This window comes from Carex rostrata, chromosome 35, assembly GCF_964058835.1.
Source record: "Carex rostrata chromosome 35, lpCarRost1.2, whole genome shotgun sequence".
In the NCBI taxonomy this organism is placed as follows: Eukaryota; Viridiplantae; Streptophyta; class Magnoliopsida; order Poales; family Cyperaceae; genus Carex; species Carex rostrata.
In genome coordinates this window covers 620,880-640,361 of record NC_135952.1, presented here as the reverse complement: position 1 = coordinate 640,361, position 19,482 = coordinate 620,880, and the positions used below count along the sequence as shown (strand labels likewise).

At 34.7% G+C, this 19,482-nt stretch overlaps 2 long non-coding RNA genes across 2 annotated transcripts; one reads left to right on the top strand and one right to left on the bottom strand.

Annotated features, from left to right (window-relative positions):
• The first annotated feature begins 9,604 nt into the window (after positions 1–9,604).
• On the top strand, positions 9,605–11,772 carry LOC144549684 (uncharacterized). The gene is made up of 2 exons (XR_013509764.1): positions 9,605–9,715; positions 11,646–11,772. It is a non-coding gene; the product is annotated as an uncharacterized LOC144549684 (long non-coding RNA).
• Positions 11,773–13,118: 1,346 nt separating this feature from the next.
• LOC144549614 (uncharacterized) lies at positions 13,119–14,240 on the bottom strand. The gene is made up of 2 exons (XR_013509733.1): positions 14,128–14,240; positions 13,119–13,539 (listed from the first exon to the last, which is right to left on the bottom strand). It is a non-coding gene; the product is annotated as an uncharacterized LOC144549614 (long non-coding RNA).
• Positions 14,241–19,482: the final 5,242 nt, after the last annotated feature.

The window sequence follows — 19,482 nt, the reverse complement described above, 5'->3', positions numbered from 1 at the left end:
CCCATTGGACAGATCAACTTCTTCGCCTGATATATTGTACAGGGTAACTCATTGTTATCTGGGAGCATTTCTCGTAAAAGCTCTAATAAGGACGTGAAACTCTTGCCGCTCCAACCATTGTCTGCTTTTAAGTTCAACAATTTCAACACAGCTGACAGTTTCGAAAATTTGGTACACCCGGGATATAACGGCTTTTTGGATTCATTAGACATATACTGAAATTTTTTATAATTTTTATCAATAATTTCATCTTCCACATCGCGTAACATGTCCTCTAGATTTTCAGTAAAATCGTATTCTGTAGGGCGCAGAAAGTTGCACGGCGTCAGGTTAGCTAACGGTGCGGGATTTTTCATGTGTGGGTGAGTGGAAATATTCCCGGCTGGGTTCAGTGCTCTGTTTCTTTGAATGTGAGCAGGTCACCGAACTCAGGGGAAGGCATTCACTCGGGATTTCTTCCTGCTTTCCTCCTGGATCACCCCTTGTGACGACCTACGTTCATGATCAGTTGTCGGAGGTTTTATTATTTTCGATTGTGAGGACGTTTTACTCCCGACGGGCGCAAGCCCCTGCCGTTAATTATATCAGAAAGACCTTTCGAGTCTATCTGAAGACCTCATGCATTCCGGGATGTGTGCCTATTTGGGTTGAATTGAATAATAGGGCTAAAAGGGGCTCATGTATGATTTACTTTGGTCATGTGGTTGGTTCTCATTTAATTTGCAGGCATGTCTTGGTTAATTGTCATCATGTATGCATGAAAGCATGGATTTACATGTTCAAAATGTGAGAACATTCGTGAGGAATGTCATTTATGTGTTTTTAATTTGAAAGGAGCTTTTGAATGTCATTTTTATACTTTTATTTCTGAAAATATGTCAAGAGAGGGGCATTTTGGTCATTTCAGATTATTTGTGGGACATGGATATGTTCAAATATTATTTAGAATTATAGAAAATTGAATTTGGGTTCATTTGGGACTGATTTGAGTTGATTTGGACTTAGTATGAAAAAGTTATGGCCAAAAAGGACTTGAAAGGACTTGTTTGTGAAGATTTTGTATTTCCAGGGACTGGTTTATAAGTTTTCAGGGACCTGAGGCTGTGATTTGGGCTTTTGACAGGGTCTGGAATGGAATTTGGGCCTTCAAGGGCTTGTTTGAAAGAGTTTTATCCTGACAGGGGCCTTTGTGTAAATTTACAGGGGGCTTCTCTGCATATTTTTAATAAAAAGAGGGGTTTATATGCAAAAGGGCTTTATTTAATGATTTCTGAGCTTTGAGATTGGTATTGGGCCTCTGAGATTTGGGCTTTATGCATCAGGATGTGTGCAAAGGCCTTTAATTAATGTACAAAGGATTGTTGTTCATGTGCAGTTGCATTTAAATCTGATGTAACTTTGAATTTCAATTCCGAGATGAATATGAACTCAAATGATACAAATTTAGTGTCTATCCTGACTGGCTTGAAGGCTAGTTTCTGAATATATAATTTATTTGGTATTTCGACCCTTTTAGGGGTCTCAAACTGGCAATGCAACTGTCAGGGGTCATTTTTCTGACAGCAGCCCTTTTCTGAGTAGCTGAGCTTGGGAGATCAATTCCCGTCAATTGGCTACATCAAATTTCATGTTCTTTATATGAAGATCTTTCTTGAGTCATTACCTGTATGCACATAAAACAGTTTTGTCAAACTCAATCCAGAGCTATATGAAATATGTGTTTTTCTACAGGGAAAACTTTGCTGGTAAATAGCTGCAGTTACCATGCTGGTAGCTAACTTCAGAATTTAATTCCAAGAGTTCTGTTGATCCAAATTTTATGTTCTTTATATGAAAATTCTCAGGAAATAATCCTCTATATTCTGGTCAAGTTTCATGAATTTTGGAACTACCTAGCTGTATCAAACAGGGGTTTAAGTGCAAGGGGACAGATATGAACTCCACTGGTATTTACTGTTTTTTAACCATTTCAAAGGCTGAATTTCAATAAATCATAACTAATTGTGGAAAAATCCGAATAATATGAAATTAATGTCCATTTCATGTATTTTCGAACCCTCTATCTAGCTGTGAAGTCCATTTTTCAATTTGGTTATCAGACTGGTCCAGACTTGCTGTTTTGTCAGCAGAAGTCAAATTAAGCATTTTTAATGTATTTATCAAATCATCATTTTAATATGTCAAAGAATCATCCATGCTAATATTTGAGCATAGAGATCCTTCAAAGGGTTCAAAGTCGTGCTTGAAGCATTCCTCATTCCTTCTCACTTATATTGGACAATATCATCAAAGAATCATGGATTTAAGAAGTACAAATGACAACTTTTAGCATAGCTAATGTCTATTTGCATTCTTAACCTCATCTCTTCACTATTTTACAAAGAAAGGCATGAAAGAAGTGCTATTTTGCAATTTTCGGCAGCATAACACTTCTTTTAGCTTACTTTCCCTTGTAAAATAGGTCCAACAAGTGGTCATTAGGTTGAGGATTGCAAAGGATGCCTGTGGCTCACTTTAAACAACCCTTGTGTGTTTATCTTTTTATTTAAGTCACTTTTTTTCTTTTTTTAACCATTTTTATAAAGAGATTATGAGGATCTAATGAGCAAGGATGCCTGTGGCTCACTACACTCATTTTAACCCCTAATCAATTTATAAAGATGATTGAGGGAGACAAAGAAGAAAAGATCAAAAGAAAAGAAACATGTTTTCTTGTATTTTTTTTTTTTTATGAAACTATGAGAAAGAAATACACATTTTTAGATTAGATTTCAACAACAAGAAAAGGGAAGAGCATGTATACAAATATTAGAGAGTCCTTGGATTTTATCAACTATCATAGTTGCATTTCCTCATCTCAATCAAACACATATTTTTATTAAACCTCATTGTTTCATCAATTGTAACAAGAGGAAGCTTAGCATTTTCATGAAAATCCATGGCTATGGTTAAAGCAAGGATTTCAAGTCTCATCTTGGCAAGAAATAGAAAGAAACAAGGAGGTAGATTGAATAAAAGAAAAGGAATAAAAAAGAAGAACAAATAAGAACAATAATTAACACAAAAAAAAGTGAGACAAGATAGATTTAAAGCTCCAATTAAGGAGCATTTTATTTATCCATGGTTTCATACATACATCACATGGCCATTAAGGCATTACATTGCATCATATCTAGCTAATTATCTATAGCTTAGATTGAGATTTGAGGAGGTTTCTAGCTACATTTGAGCTATATGAGCACAAGGCCTTGCCATGGTAGGCTTCTAGGCCGAAATGTGTGTGTGTGCGTGGCCGAATGTATTGGCCCCTCTATTTCTCTTCTATGGTGCTCTTTATATAGCCTCAAGGCTAGGGTTTGCATTCTCATCTTGGCCATTCATCTCCATCCAACGGTTGACATGCAAGAGGGATAAGGATGGCATATGGCATATTCCATGGCATATTCTTTATGAGCTCATCCATATGGCATATTTCATGGCATATTCTTCATGAGCTCATCCATGACATCATATTCATGAGCTCATCCATGACATCACCTTCATGAGCTCATCCATGACATATGCATGACATATTCCATAGCATATTCCTTATGAGCTCGTCCATGGCACATGGCATATTCCTCATGAGCTTATCCAATTGATTAAAGCCCATATAAGACCCATATTTCGGGTTTGAAGGGAGGCCTAGTTGCTGGCCGAAATTTCTCTGTGTTGGTTTCGGTCCATGAAGCCCATTAAGCATTGTTCAAGCATTTTAATTGGTGCCAATTTTCATTTATTTAAATTGGCAACTTTCTAGGGTACAACATATTCTACATTTTCATCAATAATCTCACAAACACCCTCGTTGCAATCAAGTTCAAGAACATTATCAAAATTTTCGACATTCTCAAAATCATCGTTGGAATGAAGCTCAAAATTATCAACAACTTCTACATTAATATCAATATTGTCTTCCAAAACAAAATTTCTATTGGTAGCACTACATTCCCCAATTTTCTCACCATGCTTAAACCAACACGTATATCTTTTCTGAAATCCCCGACAAATCAAATGAGCTCTAATTTCTTCCAAGTCCCCAAATCTTTTAAAATTGCTACAATCTCTACAAGGACACAAGATGTCGTTATCTTTTGTCTTCACTCTATATCTCTCGACACATTTTATGAACTCATCAACGCGAGCCAAATATTATGCACTATCACGTCGCAATTCGTATATCCAACTTCGATCCATCTGTAAATTAAATTAAAAGAATGATTCCAATTAGTCATGGTGGTCGATCAACATATATTGTTACAAATTCTTGGCTTACAAACGGGCTGGTTTACAATCCTAACCCACTCCTTGAATATTATGCCTCATATGTGAACACATATTAGCGGGATTTAATTAGTGTTTGAGAAAAATTCGACAGCATTTCCCCTTAACCCCCCAAGTATGCGTAAACCACATACTCGTAGGAGCAATAAGGAGAAATGCTCTCGAACTTTTCTCAAACACTAATTAAATCCCGCTAATATGTGTTCACATCCTAAATGAGACACAATATTCAAAGAGCAGTTCCAAACGGGGGACTATCCAAAATTAATCCCTATTAGATTAATTTTGAACGGGCATGGACCTAAAAGCATCAATAGGTCAGTTATTGGACCACAATACACTAATTATTTACATTACCTAAACAGATTAAGCATGCATGCATTAATAAATAATTGACCTAAATAATTAAGTAATAATAAGTACCAGAAAATTAGCGAGAGAAAAGAGGAAGACTAACCTAGCAGGATAGAAAGGAGAAATGCAAATTAACTTCAAAGATCTCAGCTCCGGTCTCAATTCTTGTGCGCAGAAATCAGACCAATTCAATACAGAGAGAGAGAGAGAGAGAGTATTGATCAAAACGGCGCTGGAAGCCTGCTCGAAAAAGCTTTTTGTAACCCTAAACCTTTCTACACGGACATTTAGCTATAAATGTGGGTAAAAAGTCGAGAGAGCTACACGGACTTTTATATAAACAGCAGTGTAGAATTGTTTTTTACACTATTAATTAAAACGGAAAACCTTTTTTTATTCTACCTTTCTACACGGCGCTTTATTAAACGTCCGTGTAGCATTGTATTTTTTTTTTTTATGTTTTTCGGATATCAAAACAAACAATTTCCAAAACAGAGGAAGACATTTAAAATCCACAATTCCAAAACATACATAGCAATTTGAACAAAAAATTCAATAACACTAATTTATACAAAAATTACAAATTCTTATTGAGCATTAATTACAAAAGTTAAATCCATATAAACTAAAAAATTCTATTAAGGACTGGAAGCACTGAAATATAAAGGACACTCATAATCGGATGGAGAGTCGGATGAAGTGTCGGACGAGATCGTCCGACACTTCATCGACTCCCCATCCGGCTCTAGTCCTTCATCCGACTCTTCATTCGGCTCTGAAATTATCCTCCAAAAACACTTAGCGCACAAATCAGACCGACTCTTCATCCGGTTTGAAGGTCCTTCTCCAACTCTTCATCCGACTCTTCATTGGGCCGGCTCTGAAATTATCCAGTAGGGTTCTTTTCTTTCGGATGAAGATACATATTTTAATAAAGAAAGAGCTAGTTGAAAATAAAAAGTTGGATGGACCTTCAAAAAAAAAGGGAAGAGGAGGATGAAGAACCTTCAGAGTCGGATGAAGAGTCGTCCGACTCTTCATTCGACTCTTCATCCGGTTCTTCGTCTGGCTCTGAAGGTCCTTCATCTCTCCTCTTCCTTTTTTTTAAAAAATCTTCATCCGACTCTTTATTCGATCAGCTCTTTCTTTATTAAAACATGATCTTCATCCGCCTCTGAAATGATCAGATTACATAGAGAGAGAGAATTCATCCGACTCTTCATCCGGCTCTTCATCCGGTTTGAAGGTCCTTCTCCAACTCTTCATCCGGCCTGCTCTTCATCGGGCCGGCTCTAAAATTATCCAGTAGGGTTCTTTTCTTTCGGATGAAGATACATATTTTAATAAAGAAAGAGCTAGCTAAAACCAAAAAGTTGGATGGACCTTCAAAAAAAAGGGAAAGAGATGAATGAAGAACCTTCAGAGTCGGATTGAGAGTCATCTGACTCTTCATCCGCTATGAAGGTCCTTCATCTCACCTCTTCCTCTTTTTTTGAAAATCTTCATCCGACTCTTTATTCGATCAGCTCTTTCTTTATTAAAATATGATCTTCATCCGCCTCCGAAAGTCCGAAGTGATCGATCACAGAGAGAGAGAGAATTGATCAAATCGGCGCTGGAAGGAGAAGGCCTTTTATATAACCAACTTGGTGATGGAAAAGGCACGCCCTTAAATAACCAAAACCCTAAAATAACCTTTCTACACGGCTTTTTTTATTAAACGTCCGTGTAGCTCTCTAACAGCTTTCCACACTATTAATTAAACAAAAAAACGTGTATATTTGACACCTTTCTACACGGCTTTTTATGAAACGGCCGTGTAGCTCTCACAAGATTTCTACACTTTAATTTAAACAAACATCTGTGTACAATGCCAACCTTTCTTCACGGTTCTTTAATTAAATATCCGTGTAGCTCTCTCAAGGCTTTCTACACTGTTATTTAAATAATAATCCGTGTACATTTCCTAATAAACGTCCGTGTAGCTCTCTCACGGCTTTCTACACTGATTCTTTAGTAAACATCCGTATAGAGATCCCACACATATTTCGGACTTCCAAAAAATTAGAATTTCTCCACGGTTTTTAGGTAAAATTATCAAATCTGTGTAGAATGTGCAGTGTACAATGACCATTTCTGTAGTAGTGACATATCAAAAAATGAAAATATTCTATTACCCAATTCTGATCGGACGGTCCAAATCTAAACAGAAATATTATGTTAAGAGTCAGGAAATAAATCTGCTGTTATTTGAAAAGAATAACAGGAGCCAATTATTCTATGATTCTGATTACAACCGTTCAAATTTTTCCATATGTGAATCTCAAGAAAGAAAGTTTTACAAACACGAATCTAAATGAAAATCAACGGTTGTCATATGAATAACAGGTTCCTATTATTCATGTGGAATAACAGCAGATTTATTTCCGGTCGGCCAAACTCAATTCAATTGAAAGTTTAAAACCGACGACTCAGATCTGCATTTAAATAAATACAATGCGAAATGCAAATCATTTAAAATCAATTGTAACTAGAAAAATAAGACGCATTTATCAATTGTAACTATAATATGCATTCTATCAATTGTAAGTAGTAAAATCATTAAATGCAAATCATTTAAAATTAATTGTAAGTAACAGTAACGGATTTAAACCGTCGACTCATACCCTGAAAATTGCATGATTTTACTAGAAAATAAGGGTCGAGTGACCCCATATATAAGGAATTAAATCTGGGACCCTGAAATTTCAAATCCAACCATCTAAATTTGTTTATACAGGAATCTCAAAGCATACAGTTTTTTATGCACAGATCTCAAAATATATAGATGGTTGGATTGAGAATTTCAGAATCCCTGAGGATTCCAGATTTGTTTCCCATATATACATTGCATTTAAATCCGTTACTGATAGTTATGATGCATATATACTTGGCTAGAGTGAGGCTATGATAATATGCATATATATTACACATCAATATGTATCATAAATCATTATCTTTATTTTTAAAATTCAAATAGTCGATCCAACTAGTTAAACATAATTACCATATAAAAATATATTTGCGGTCAAAAGTTTAAATTTTTTACTATATCATTAGATAGGTTGAAAATCACTGTTTTTGGATGGTCCAGAATGTTAAGATTTTCTACCTATCTTAAAAAAGTAGTGAAATAATTCTTGAAAATATAAAATTTGACATACAAGTACGTACACTTTTATATATATGAAGATCATGTCGAACATTTCAAATTAATTGTTTGGATTAAAACACAGAGATATGAGTCCAACTGTGTAATATGCATATTAGTCCCACTCAACAATAGTTATTACATTAATGCACGTTTGATTACAATTTATGATATCTAGTTATATTATATATTGGACATTTATCTCTTTTCAATTGAGGGTTTTGAGAGGTGAATACTTGGAAGCTTTGAGCAAAATGAAATTGAGGTCTTAATAGGAACTTATTGTTTATTGTCTTTTTGGGCCTATCATGTTTTATTTATTACCTCAAAATATCTATGAAAAATTGAAATAATTAAACTCTGCATATTCCTAATTATCAAAATACTACAATTAGCTTGTGTTTAGAATGCATAGTCAAGATTTTGCCTTTTGATGTCCATTATGTCCATCACTTTAATTTGTGATGCGGCTATATGAAATTTTTCTATATAAATGAAATATTTTAGTAACCTATTTGAGTAAAGATTGAAAGTCAAGTTATTTGACTATTTAATATCTACAAGAAATCTTTGTCTATACAATTTTAGTAGTCCCTACTAAATTTAAAAAAAAAATGTATATATTTGGAAAACATTATTTCTTGTTGTTAGATCAAAAACTGATTTTCACGTAGAGGCTAACACCTTTTGCAATTTGCGTAACCTGAGATTGAATTAGTTGATTAGGAACCAAATTAAAATAATCACGTGCTAATTTAGGTTCATTAGGGAAAATTGAGGCATGTGCACTTTTTATTAACTTTGTATAAGAAAGCATGATTTCCTAGAAACAAGAGCAAACCCCGTATACACCTTTGACAATTTGCTTAAGTTAAGATTGAATTAAATATCAAATTAATCAATCAAGTGATAATTTAGGCTCATTAGGACAAATTGAGGCATACACAGAAATGTAATATTTCAAAATTTTAGTGAGGCATATCTGAAACTAGAAAAGTTCCAAATCAATGAGTCTAATGACTGAAATTTAGAGAGGGATCCATAATCAGCTTTTAGATAACTAACATTACAAATCTTGTTTTTCACTGATCAGCAGTTAGATTCAGTGCAAATCTTGATGCGCGATATGCGGTTCAGATTGTGGTCTATTTTTGGAGCACAAATTGTTGGAGTAGTGGAACCCTCCTCTTATTTGATACATTAAAGAACGTTAATTTTAAATTAATTACTTGAATGATAAAATATGCATTAAATTTTATAATTTTTATTGGTAAAATATGTGTAATACATAAATAATCCATATAATATTACATTTTAAATTTAAACTTGATTTTTATAAATATCAAGATCGTTAAATGACCCTTGATTATTTATTTTTATAAAATCTTCTCAAAAGCTTATTAATTAAAGAAAAGCTGTGCTCTAAACTCACAACCATGGAGTACTGGAGCTAGAGCATACTTTCATAAATCATAAAAATAGTAAAAATTAGTATTTTACAAGTTTATTATATAACCAATTTATTGAGCTACTTAAATTGAAGTTTGAAATTTATATGATAGGTTTTTAAGACCATAGCACGGATGAACCCAAGCCTTACTCAACTTTTTGTGTGCCAAATTTAACCTATAATGCAAGGTTACTTTCATCTGATACCAGTACGTGCAGGCGAATAATTAAACTAACTTGGTCTGTACTTAGTCAATATCTAAGAGAGATATAATACTTTAACAAATTATTTTATTTCTATATAGATTGGGGGGTTTTGGGAGGATGATCTTCAGAGTGTAGTTCAGATGGGTTTTGTTCAGAACCAAGAGGGTGCTTTATCCTCTCAAAGCTTACAAGGTTCAAATGTTGAGACCTTTTCTTATACACCCTTCAAATTTTTTGTATTTTGTTTTGTACCCAGCATGCTTGAAGTAGATAAATTTTAGAATCTTGCCCTGCCTCAAATTTTGCCTAGAAATATTTTCTCTGATGACGAGTGACTTTTTGCATGAAAATGGACAAGCTTATAAGTTAGTAGCCATGGTTCAAAAAATCGGAATCAGAATCGGAATCGGATTTTTGACCACCAAGTCAGAATCGGATGAATCGGCCGAAATCGGAAGAATCGGATCGGTAAATCGGGTATTTTTGGCAGAAGCCTTATTTTGTAGCCAAAAAGCAGGAAACAATTGATAAAAATAATTTCTAAAAAAACTATGTTAATTAAGACAATATTACACTCAAATTGTTATATCCCAAAATTTTAAATAAATATTAATCATGATAAATTTAAAAAATTTCACTCAAATAAAATTTTTACTAATTAATCCAATGATTGTTTAGAACTTATATTTTTTTTTTTGAGTGTAACCAGGCAGACGCTGCCAGGAGTTGCATTATAAAAATAAAAACGTTCTTTACATACGCACTGGCTTGTTCCAGCTCAGAGGACCTCAATCGTAGCCCTCTTACACAGTATCATGCAGTGCATGCATCCTTGCATCACTAACCTTTAGAACTTATATTATTAATTTAAAATTACAATAAAAAAACTATGTTAACGAACGATTTGTAAATTACAATAAATTAAAATTTTATTAATTAGATAATAATTGATCAATGTACTAACTAAGTATACATCACAAATAATATTTTTATATGAATTTTTTTTTCTAAATAGGATCGAAACGTCTGTTTGAAACAAATATTAAATCTATAAATTAAATGATGAATTATTATGATGTGATTATAATTATAATTTTACGAGTTATAAGAGAACTATAATTTAGAAAATTCACGCAGGTCATTCACAAAAATTTGTATTATAAAAGAATTAATTTCAAATATAGTCGGTTAGGTTGATTAATAAATAATTAATTGAATATATATAATTTAATATTGAATTAATCGGATTATAAATTAGAACGATAAATTTCGAGTAGTACGAATTTTCAAATCAATTTCAATTGAAATCCAATTAACTCCCTCAATTCAAATCAATTAGAACCTCTATAATATTCTCAAATTGTTTCATCCGTTGGATATACTTCTAGCACGAAAATTGAAACCATTTGATCCATTCGATTGAATGAGGGAAGGGAATTAACTCTATTTAATGAAATATTCGGGTCCAGCACCCTTTCTCATTTCCTTCTCCTCCACCGTACTCATTTCCTTCTCCAATTAAAATCGAATGGTTTCTCCTCAATTAATGGATTCTCAAGTTCTCCTCCGCGAATGGTTTCTCCTCAGCCGATCGAAATTCGAATTGGTCTTCTCCTCAGCGATCTCCTCAGCCGATCGAAATTTTATTCAGCCGATCTCCTCACCGCACAGTCCAGGTTAGTTAGAATCGGAAATTTTTGCTTTGAATCGGCTCAACTCGGCTTGATTCGGTGAAAATCAGCCGGAAAATCGGAAAATCGGCCGATTCCGTCACTGTTCATCCGATTTTTTTCTGAAAAACTCGCATAAACCTGAGAATCGGGTAAAAATCGGATCGGTCCCGTCCGATTCCGAGTTGAATCGGCCGAGTTGACTCGGAATCGGCCGATTTTTTGAACTATGTTAGTAGCAATGGGACATAGCAATTCCCATTTTATGCATTTCCCTTTGGTATCTTTAATTATAAATTTACTTGATATGTGTGCGCAAAACGCAAAAGAGAGGTAGTGTAGAAACCAACTAAGAAATATGAAGTCCATAGTACTTTAAAATCAAAAGAAAAATTGCCTTTTTGAAATAAAAAGAGATGCCAACTGATAAATTGCACTGTTGTTGCTTTCAGGTTCTGGACCATCATCATCAGATATGAAGATTGAACTTTAGAAGCAAATTCATGAAAGGAGGTGCAAGAAGCCTCCGTACATAAAGAAACCAAACACAACCATTCTGAAAAAAAGAACAAAAAAAGATGGGAGTTCAAATATGTGCCAATCTTTGACTGCATAGTTTCAATATTATATATAGTAAGGTTTAATTAAGCCTCAGTTATGGAAGGGATCAAAATTCAACACAATAGTATGGTATGGGCATGGACCTGACTGGTCAATAGCAATAGTATTGCAAAGCCTTGAGGTTGATGTTGATAGAAGTGTTTGTAATTGATGTTTTTTGGTTCTAATGCAGATGTTAGTCTCTTTCTAAAGAGAAAAATCGGGTTAGGAAATGAGTGCCTTCTAAAGAAGAGAAAAGTAACAAATTACAAATCAAATGAAAGTGTGATCAAATCAAGAGAATTATAAACTCTGATGATATATATCCAAGATTCCTTAAAGAGGACGAAGATAGCCGATTCCAAGTACCAGTGCACAGAACTCCTGTACCAGTATTCATGTCTCATGCCCCAAACCTTGCAATCATGGCTATTTGAAATAAAACAATTACAATAGTTGTGATGCCATGTGTTTAGTAAAATATTGCAACTGTAGGTTTATTTGGGTGATTCTTAGTATATATTCATTATCGCTGCTAACATTGGTCACTGCCAATGACTAATCGGACGATTAATCGGCCTAAACGGACGTTTTTTACAACACTGCTATGTATTATGCGCCTTCAATGATATTTGATAATGTTTGGCACATTGGACAACTCAGCTAAAGCAATTTGCATCGCCTCTGATATGTATATGGGCCTTCTATGATATTATGAGTTCCAGAGACCAAAGATGGCGCTCCCTACTGAAACACAACTGAAATAACAGTTGGTTAGCGAAGATGAATGCTTCTTAAGAAGACAGTTTCCAAACAGTTTTGATATTAAGAAGCTTTTATACTTCCCAATTAAGAGAGGATTAACATCTAAACCTTGTCATGACAACCCTTTCTTCACAAATTCTCCCAACTCGAGAACAGATAACATTTTCCTAGTGAAATGCAATATACATGAAAAGCAACAAAGATAACTTGAAACGCAGATTAGTCCTCATAGATGTGAGTAAATTCTTTTGAAAATTCAGATGTGTTACTATGCAGATTAGTCCTCATAGATGGTTCAATATACGCATAAGCATATGCAATTCATTTTTAAGCAATATGCAAGTTTAATATTACTAATCAATTAAATGTAATAAAACATCATTAATAATTAAAAGAAGAAAAACAAAAATGACATGAAAATGAGGGATAAAAGAAAAAAGTATCAGCTTTTCTTCATGAGTCGGTCAATCATCAGAATTCAGAATGATACTTCACACTGAACAAAACCAAACAGTTCAATTTGTGCTCAAAAAGGAAAAGAAAATAAAAAATAAAATAATCAGGTAATTCGATTAATTACACAAGTTGAACCCATTTGTTCTCTTTATAGCGCAAAGAAGTAATTCAACTATTCAAGTAAGCTTACATTACACAAGTTTACATTTTTCACAGTAATTGAGAAGTGCTACCCTGATTTACCAGTAACCAATTATATAAGATTGAATAAAGGTAACGCGCTACCCTGATACACCATATTACTAACCCTGATGAAATTGGCTAGTTTGTGGGCAAAATCCTTGTGCTCCCTGCCAAGGTGAGTACATTCGAAACTTTCATGTCTTCCTATGATATCCCAAACTTGCATAAGAACAAGTGCAGATGTGAGTACATGTGCCCTCCAGTCTACACTTGCCTATATTAGCAGACAGTGCTTCAATCTCAAATTTGACTCCCTTGTGCAACATCACCTCCAACTCTGTCCTGCCGTGTTAAATCAAAATGTGGAACTTACATTAGAGCCAAGAACAAGTGTGGATGGAAGTAAAGTCTTTGAACTATACATGTGCTAAGTTAAAAAATTAAAAAGTATGGTGAGACAACTATTATGGTGCATCTTTGATCAGATAACACCTTGATAGCATGGCCTCAGCCTTCCTCAGCCATACAACTATTGCTTTAAGAGAAAACAGAAAATTAAGTTCCATGAGAAGACACATATGAGAACTGTTCTACTTGATTTTGATCTCTATCATGATCTAGTACCATTATGTAATACCAAACCAACATTGTTTGTAAAACCTAAGACCAAAAATACCAGACCAAAACAAATTGAGAACAAAGAGCACCAAAATCAAGCAAGTAATTTTTTTCGCTAGCTTCAATTTAGCAGTTGATAACTATCATGCTATTACCCTAAATTATGCTTCAGTTCACCCTCACTGCAATTTAAGTGTTCGTTTGACATGATTTGCCATAATTATGCATGTAAGCACTGATGTTACTAATTTATGTTTCAGTTGAATGCCAATTTGAAAATAAACACCAAGAGGTGAAAACGAGTATTAGTACCATGTCAATTTGATCCCACTGAAGCTGACTGCTCGTGCTTCCAGTGTGTACAGTATTTTGAAGGTCAGTAGTCCTGATGCCACTGACAATTGTTGCCAATGATAAATTAAACATGAGACCTGCATAATATAAGAAAAGCAAAGAAATTAATATTGTGCAAATTGTCAAAACACAATATGTCAGTACTATACCCTCTAAATACTCTACAATATTAAAAAAAAAAAAATGAAGGTGAATGAAAAGTTGCTTTGGACTAAAATGCCCCTGGTCAGTTGGGATGGCAAGTGTCATTTTATCAACCAGTTCTATTTACACATATGACAAAATTGGCCTTGGATGGAAAGAGCATTTGTAATTACTCGGCGTTGTTCAGAGAAGGTTTGAATTTTGGGAAAATTTCTAGTGTACCCATCTAAATCTTTGAAATAGCCAATTTTTCCATCAAAATATCATAATATCTAATATACCCATACAAATTTATAATTCTTTATTTTATCCCCTTTTAACTATTTAACATTTTATTTAATTATTTTAAAAGTTAAATTGACCAATATACCCTCTAATTTTAAATGAACATGTCCATTAATTCTAAATGTCCTCTTCCTTCCTCAAATTCATCTCTCTTCCTCATTATCTCGATACTCTTTCTCTCTTCTTGTCCCCGTTAAATAAAAGAAAAAGTTGAGTTCACATATCCAATCTTTAAAATGAGAATCAGTTTTGGATTAGAGAATTACGTAGCTATCTGATTGTCTTTTTAAGTTTTCCCTACGGTCATTTCTTCCCAAGAAGAAAAAAGTTGCAGCATAGTATGTATTGGTAGTAGTCAAAATGAAAATGAAAATTACATCATCAATGTTTTTCCACAAAAATGAACTTACAAACATCCCTCGATGCCAACACCATCCTTGAATATATAAGACGAAGTCAACTTGAATATAGACATAAATTAAAATTAGCTCAAACAACGGCCTATGAGGAAATTAGTTGTGAAGAAACCTGATTCATTAAGGAATTCAGCTTCTGATCTAAAATCAAATTTAAATTTGATACTTAAAGAATCGACCTTGTGAGTAATTATGTGATCTGTCTATGGTAATATTCGTTGTAGTCCCGGGTGTTGTCGTAGCACGGCTCATAACGGTTCCACGGTGACATATACAACTCGAGCTTGAGACTAAATTCCTCCGCGGCAACCACCAAATCTCCAACTACATCCCCATTCCCATCCCGCCACAGGCTCGACTCCACCAAATAGTTTGTATAAGCCGACGGCCAAAGACAGAACCTGTCATGGACCCATAGTGCTTAGTTGTTAGCACCATTCTGGCAAACCTGGTATTGTTTGCTATGCGGGCCCACAGCCGGGTATTGAGGGAAGTCGGGTTAAAGATAGATGGGTTGGCATGGCCAGTGCCCACTCGGAGTCTGTGAAGGTGTTGCGTCCGAAGTGGATAAACATTGTCATCTCATATCATTGCCATGTCAGCTAGGAGGCGGAGAGAGACATGAAACTTACTGGTCGGATTGTTGCAATACCAAACACGTTGAAGTGCAAATGTAAGCGACCAATTTATGCAACCATAAACAAATCCTAATAGTAATAGCTTATATCGTTTGTTGTTTTAGTATATCTGTTGCTATATATCCTAATTTCAATGCTACATTTGTGAGAAAAAAATGTTTTGCTTTAGAATAAATGAACGAAACAGATCGTATTGACTTGGATAAGGATGAGCCATTTCAGAATATAAAATTACTTCATTTGTAGGCACCAATCAAACATTAACTATCCTCAAATCAATTAAGGTAATTAACAATGAGAATGGGAATGCGAACACGAAAGAGAGGAAGAGAGGGAGAGATTAGAAAACCATCCTCAACAATGGCGTGAGTCCTCAATGTGATAGGTATGAAATGGACATGTCTAGTTGAAATTTGAGGGTACATTAGTCATTTTAATTTTTGAAATAATAAAATATAATATTAAATAGTTAAAAAGGGATAGAAGAAAGCATGTTAAATTTGTATGGAGATATTGGATATTGTAGTATTTTAATGGGGAAATTGGCTATTTCTAAAATTTAGATGGGCACACTGGAAATTTTCCCTTGATTTTTCTATGAATGGCATGGACTAGTGAGTGTTGTATTATAAATTATAATTGGTTGGATTTTTCTATGAAATACAAAACCAATAGTTGGAAAAATAAAATTATACTCAAACAAAATGAGTTTAACAGTATCTTATCCGTTTACAAGTTTGTGCTATGTTAGATAAGTGAACACCAAAATTGCACACCAACTCCCAAAAAAGTACAGTCAGTAGTTTGGTGATGCTTAGTTAGGGTATGATAGGAAACAAGGTATAGCAAGAGTTCAATTCATTTTAATAGAATAGAGTCGAAAAAAATGATTTGGAATTGAATTAATGATTGGAGTGGTTAATTTTTAAAGAAGAATTTATTCGAAGATATACTGAAAAAAGTTATAATTTTCACCTTTACATGCCATTGAATAAATATAGCTCACACAAAACCTAAAATCTGAAATACATTACCAGTAGACTGATATGCAAACCCAAACAATCCATTTCATAATCTCAGTACACATTCTTATTTTAATCACATCTGGACCACTACCAATGACATCAGCACAGTAATTTATTCTGCATGTTAATCTGATGCACACCTAGGGTGTGAATGCATGCAAAAATTCTATATAAACATACAATTTTTTTAGCTTCCTCTTGTACATCTCCAGCTCATGTTTCTTCAACCTAAGTTTGACCCTGTCATCTGAATCACTTGCTAAGATGTCCTTCTCCTGATGCAATGCTTTTATCTTCCGCTCAAACTGAATATCTCTGTTCTCTTCTTGTTTATGTTTGACTCATAGTCTCTCTGTCTGTGAGAATTTCTTCTCCCCTTCATTTTGATAAAAAAGTTAAACTGAAACTTCTAAATAAAAAAAGAAAAAACAACTGATATGCATTAATTTATAAATACAATACTGCTTTCACAACCCCACCCTAAACAAGATTGCATACAAGTATGTTTTAAAAATAAGGGTAATCTTGGTTAAATTGAAAAGAACTAAAACTAAGTTGGAACTTTAGTGTGGAGCAGTATTTTAATCCTTGAATTAGACCCAAAATAGTGAAAGGCAAAGAATGTACAAGATTTTACTCTCTCATCAATATGAGCAATATGAGAGAGGTTAAAGGTTCAAAAGCTCAATCTTTGCAACATCATGTTCTTTCTCCTTTTCTCTTATGCGCCTCGTGATGTTTGACTGCAAGCTCAAATGTCAAATGAAGGAAAAGGAAAAGAAAAACATCATTTTCTGCCATGAAAAAACTTAATTTCATTATTGAATGCACATGCAAAATATGAAAGCTATCACAATAATTATATGCAATACTTCTCTTACATTGTTCAAAAACTATAAAAATCTACTCCCTTGTTATTCATCTAGAGGACAACCATGAGGAAAGAGCATAAGTTTGGACATCAGTCAAGTGTAATAAGGTACCAGTTAAGCTTATTAATAAACCCATACCATAGTTCCTTCTCGTAACTATCAAATATCAGTATAGAACTCACACACAAAGGAGGACAATTTAGGCATTAAGGTACCAGTTTCCATTTGTAAAGCATGAGGCCAGGTTTATTGAATGATGTAGATAAATGAAGGTGAACTAAGGAACATCTAAGACCAATTGGAATGTGAGAGACAGAGAAATTAACTTAATACCTTTTGAAATCGTGGACGATTGTTAGGAGGTGCGAGGCGACATGGTCAGATAGAGGCGGAGGCGGAGGCGGAGAAAAGGCAACTGATCGCGACCTATGCGGAGGCAGAGTGGTCAGATGGAGGGGTTTCTTCTCTGTACCGATCAGCGCCACCATTGCCAGGGTTTCTTCTCATGTCAGCCAGTTCTGCATCTCCTAGCAAGAGCTCGTGAGAGAGGAAGGGCAAGATTGGGGAGGACTAGGTTGCGGGCTTGCGGCTCATGTCTCACGGTGGTAGCGGAGCTTGGGAGGCGAGACTGCGAGAGAACGGTTGGAGGAACGCTATCCTCTGCGGAGTTTTTCCATGCGGAGCTGTGCGGAGCTTTTAATCTAGTCCGTTTGTTTCGGATCGAACGGACTGGATTAAGGGTTCACCAAATTTTGAGTTTTTTTTAAATTCGGGCAAGATCTGATCTGGTCCGTCCAATTCAAAACGAACGGGCCAGATTAAAAGCTTCGCACGGAAAAACTCCGCAGATGATACTTTCCCGCGGTTGGAAGAGAAGAAAGGGTTAACGGAGCGAGTTACAGAGTCCGTATCCACTCAGGCACTGTACCTGAGATGCAACTTAAAAAATGAATTAATTCTATTTAGATCAAAATCAATTCAGTATCTGTTGTGACTGTAGGGGCTGCTTTAAAATTTGTGCCAAACTAAAAGAACGGCTCTAATTTTTAGCTGGTACCTAAACACCTCAGGTACCTCGACTCATGCGGATTCAAAGTTACATACCAGTTTTACCATAGAAGCATCCAAAAAATTGAGCGCTATTTGTGGAACAAGTAACTTAGATTTGATTAATTTCCTTCCCTCCTCTTTTCAGAGGATACGTCGGGCTGCGGATAGAATCTGTATCACCCTAGGTACCTGAGTGCAAGTTGTGAATCCGAATTGTTCATTTTATACAACCTCAACAGTTGGATTGAGTTTGATCGGGATGAAATTAATCTGGACTGTCAATTTTTATTAATTGCATCTTAAGTACCTGTGGGGACACGGACTCCTGCGGATAGGGGTGTTCAAATGGTCAGTTTGGTTGAAACCGAACTAAAATTGTTAAACCAAACTTTTTTTCGGTTTTCAAAATTAGAACCGAACCGAACCATTTAAATTTATCAATTTATTAAAAACCGAACCAAATTTCGGTTTGTTCGGTTGAACCGAAATAACCATGAGAAGTGAAAAAAGCATCTTAATTCCTTGAGAATTTTCAAATAATCAAGAGTAAAATATCCATAGCAACTGCCTTGATCTCTTCTTCTTTGATCAATCAAATTTAGAAACCCATCAAATTCAAATCAAACCCTCAAATCTACCCAAAATTAGAATTAAAGAAAGTATAAAATCTTACCTTAGCAGGCAAGCAGGAGAATTAGAGGAGATAAATAATAACGAAGGGAGCAATCATGAGAGGGGGGCAAGAGAGAGAAAGTGAGAGTGTGGAGCGTCGTTTTAAAAACAAAAACAAAAAACAAAGAGAGTGGGGAGCGAAGGTTGGGGGAGCCGAAATTTTTATTAATAGGAAATATAATAAATAAATATCGAAATTGAAGAATGTTTT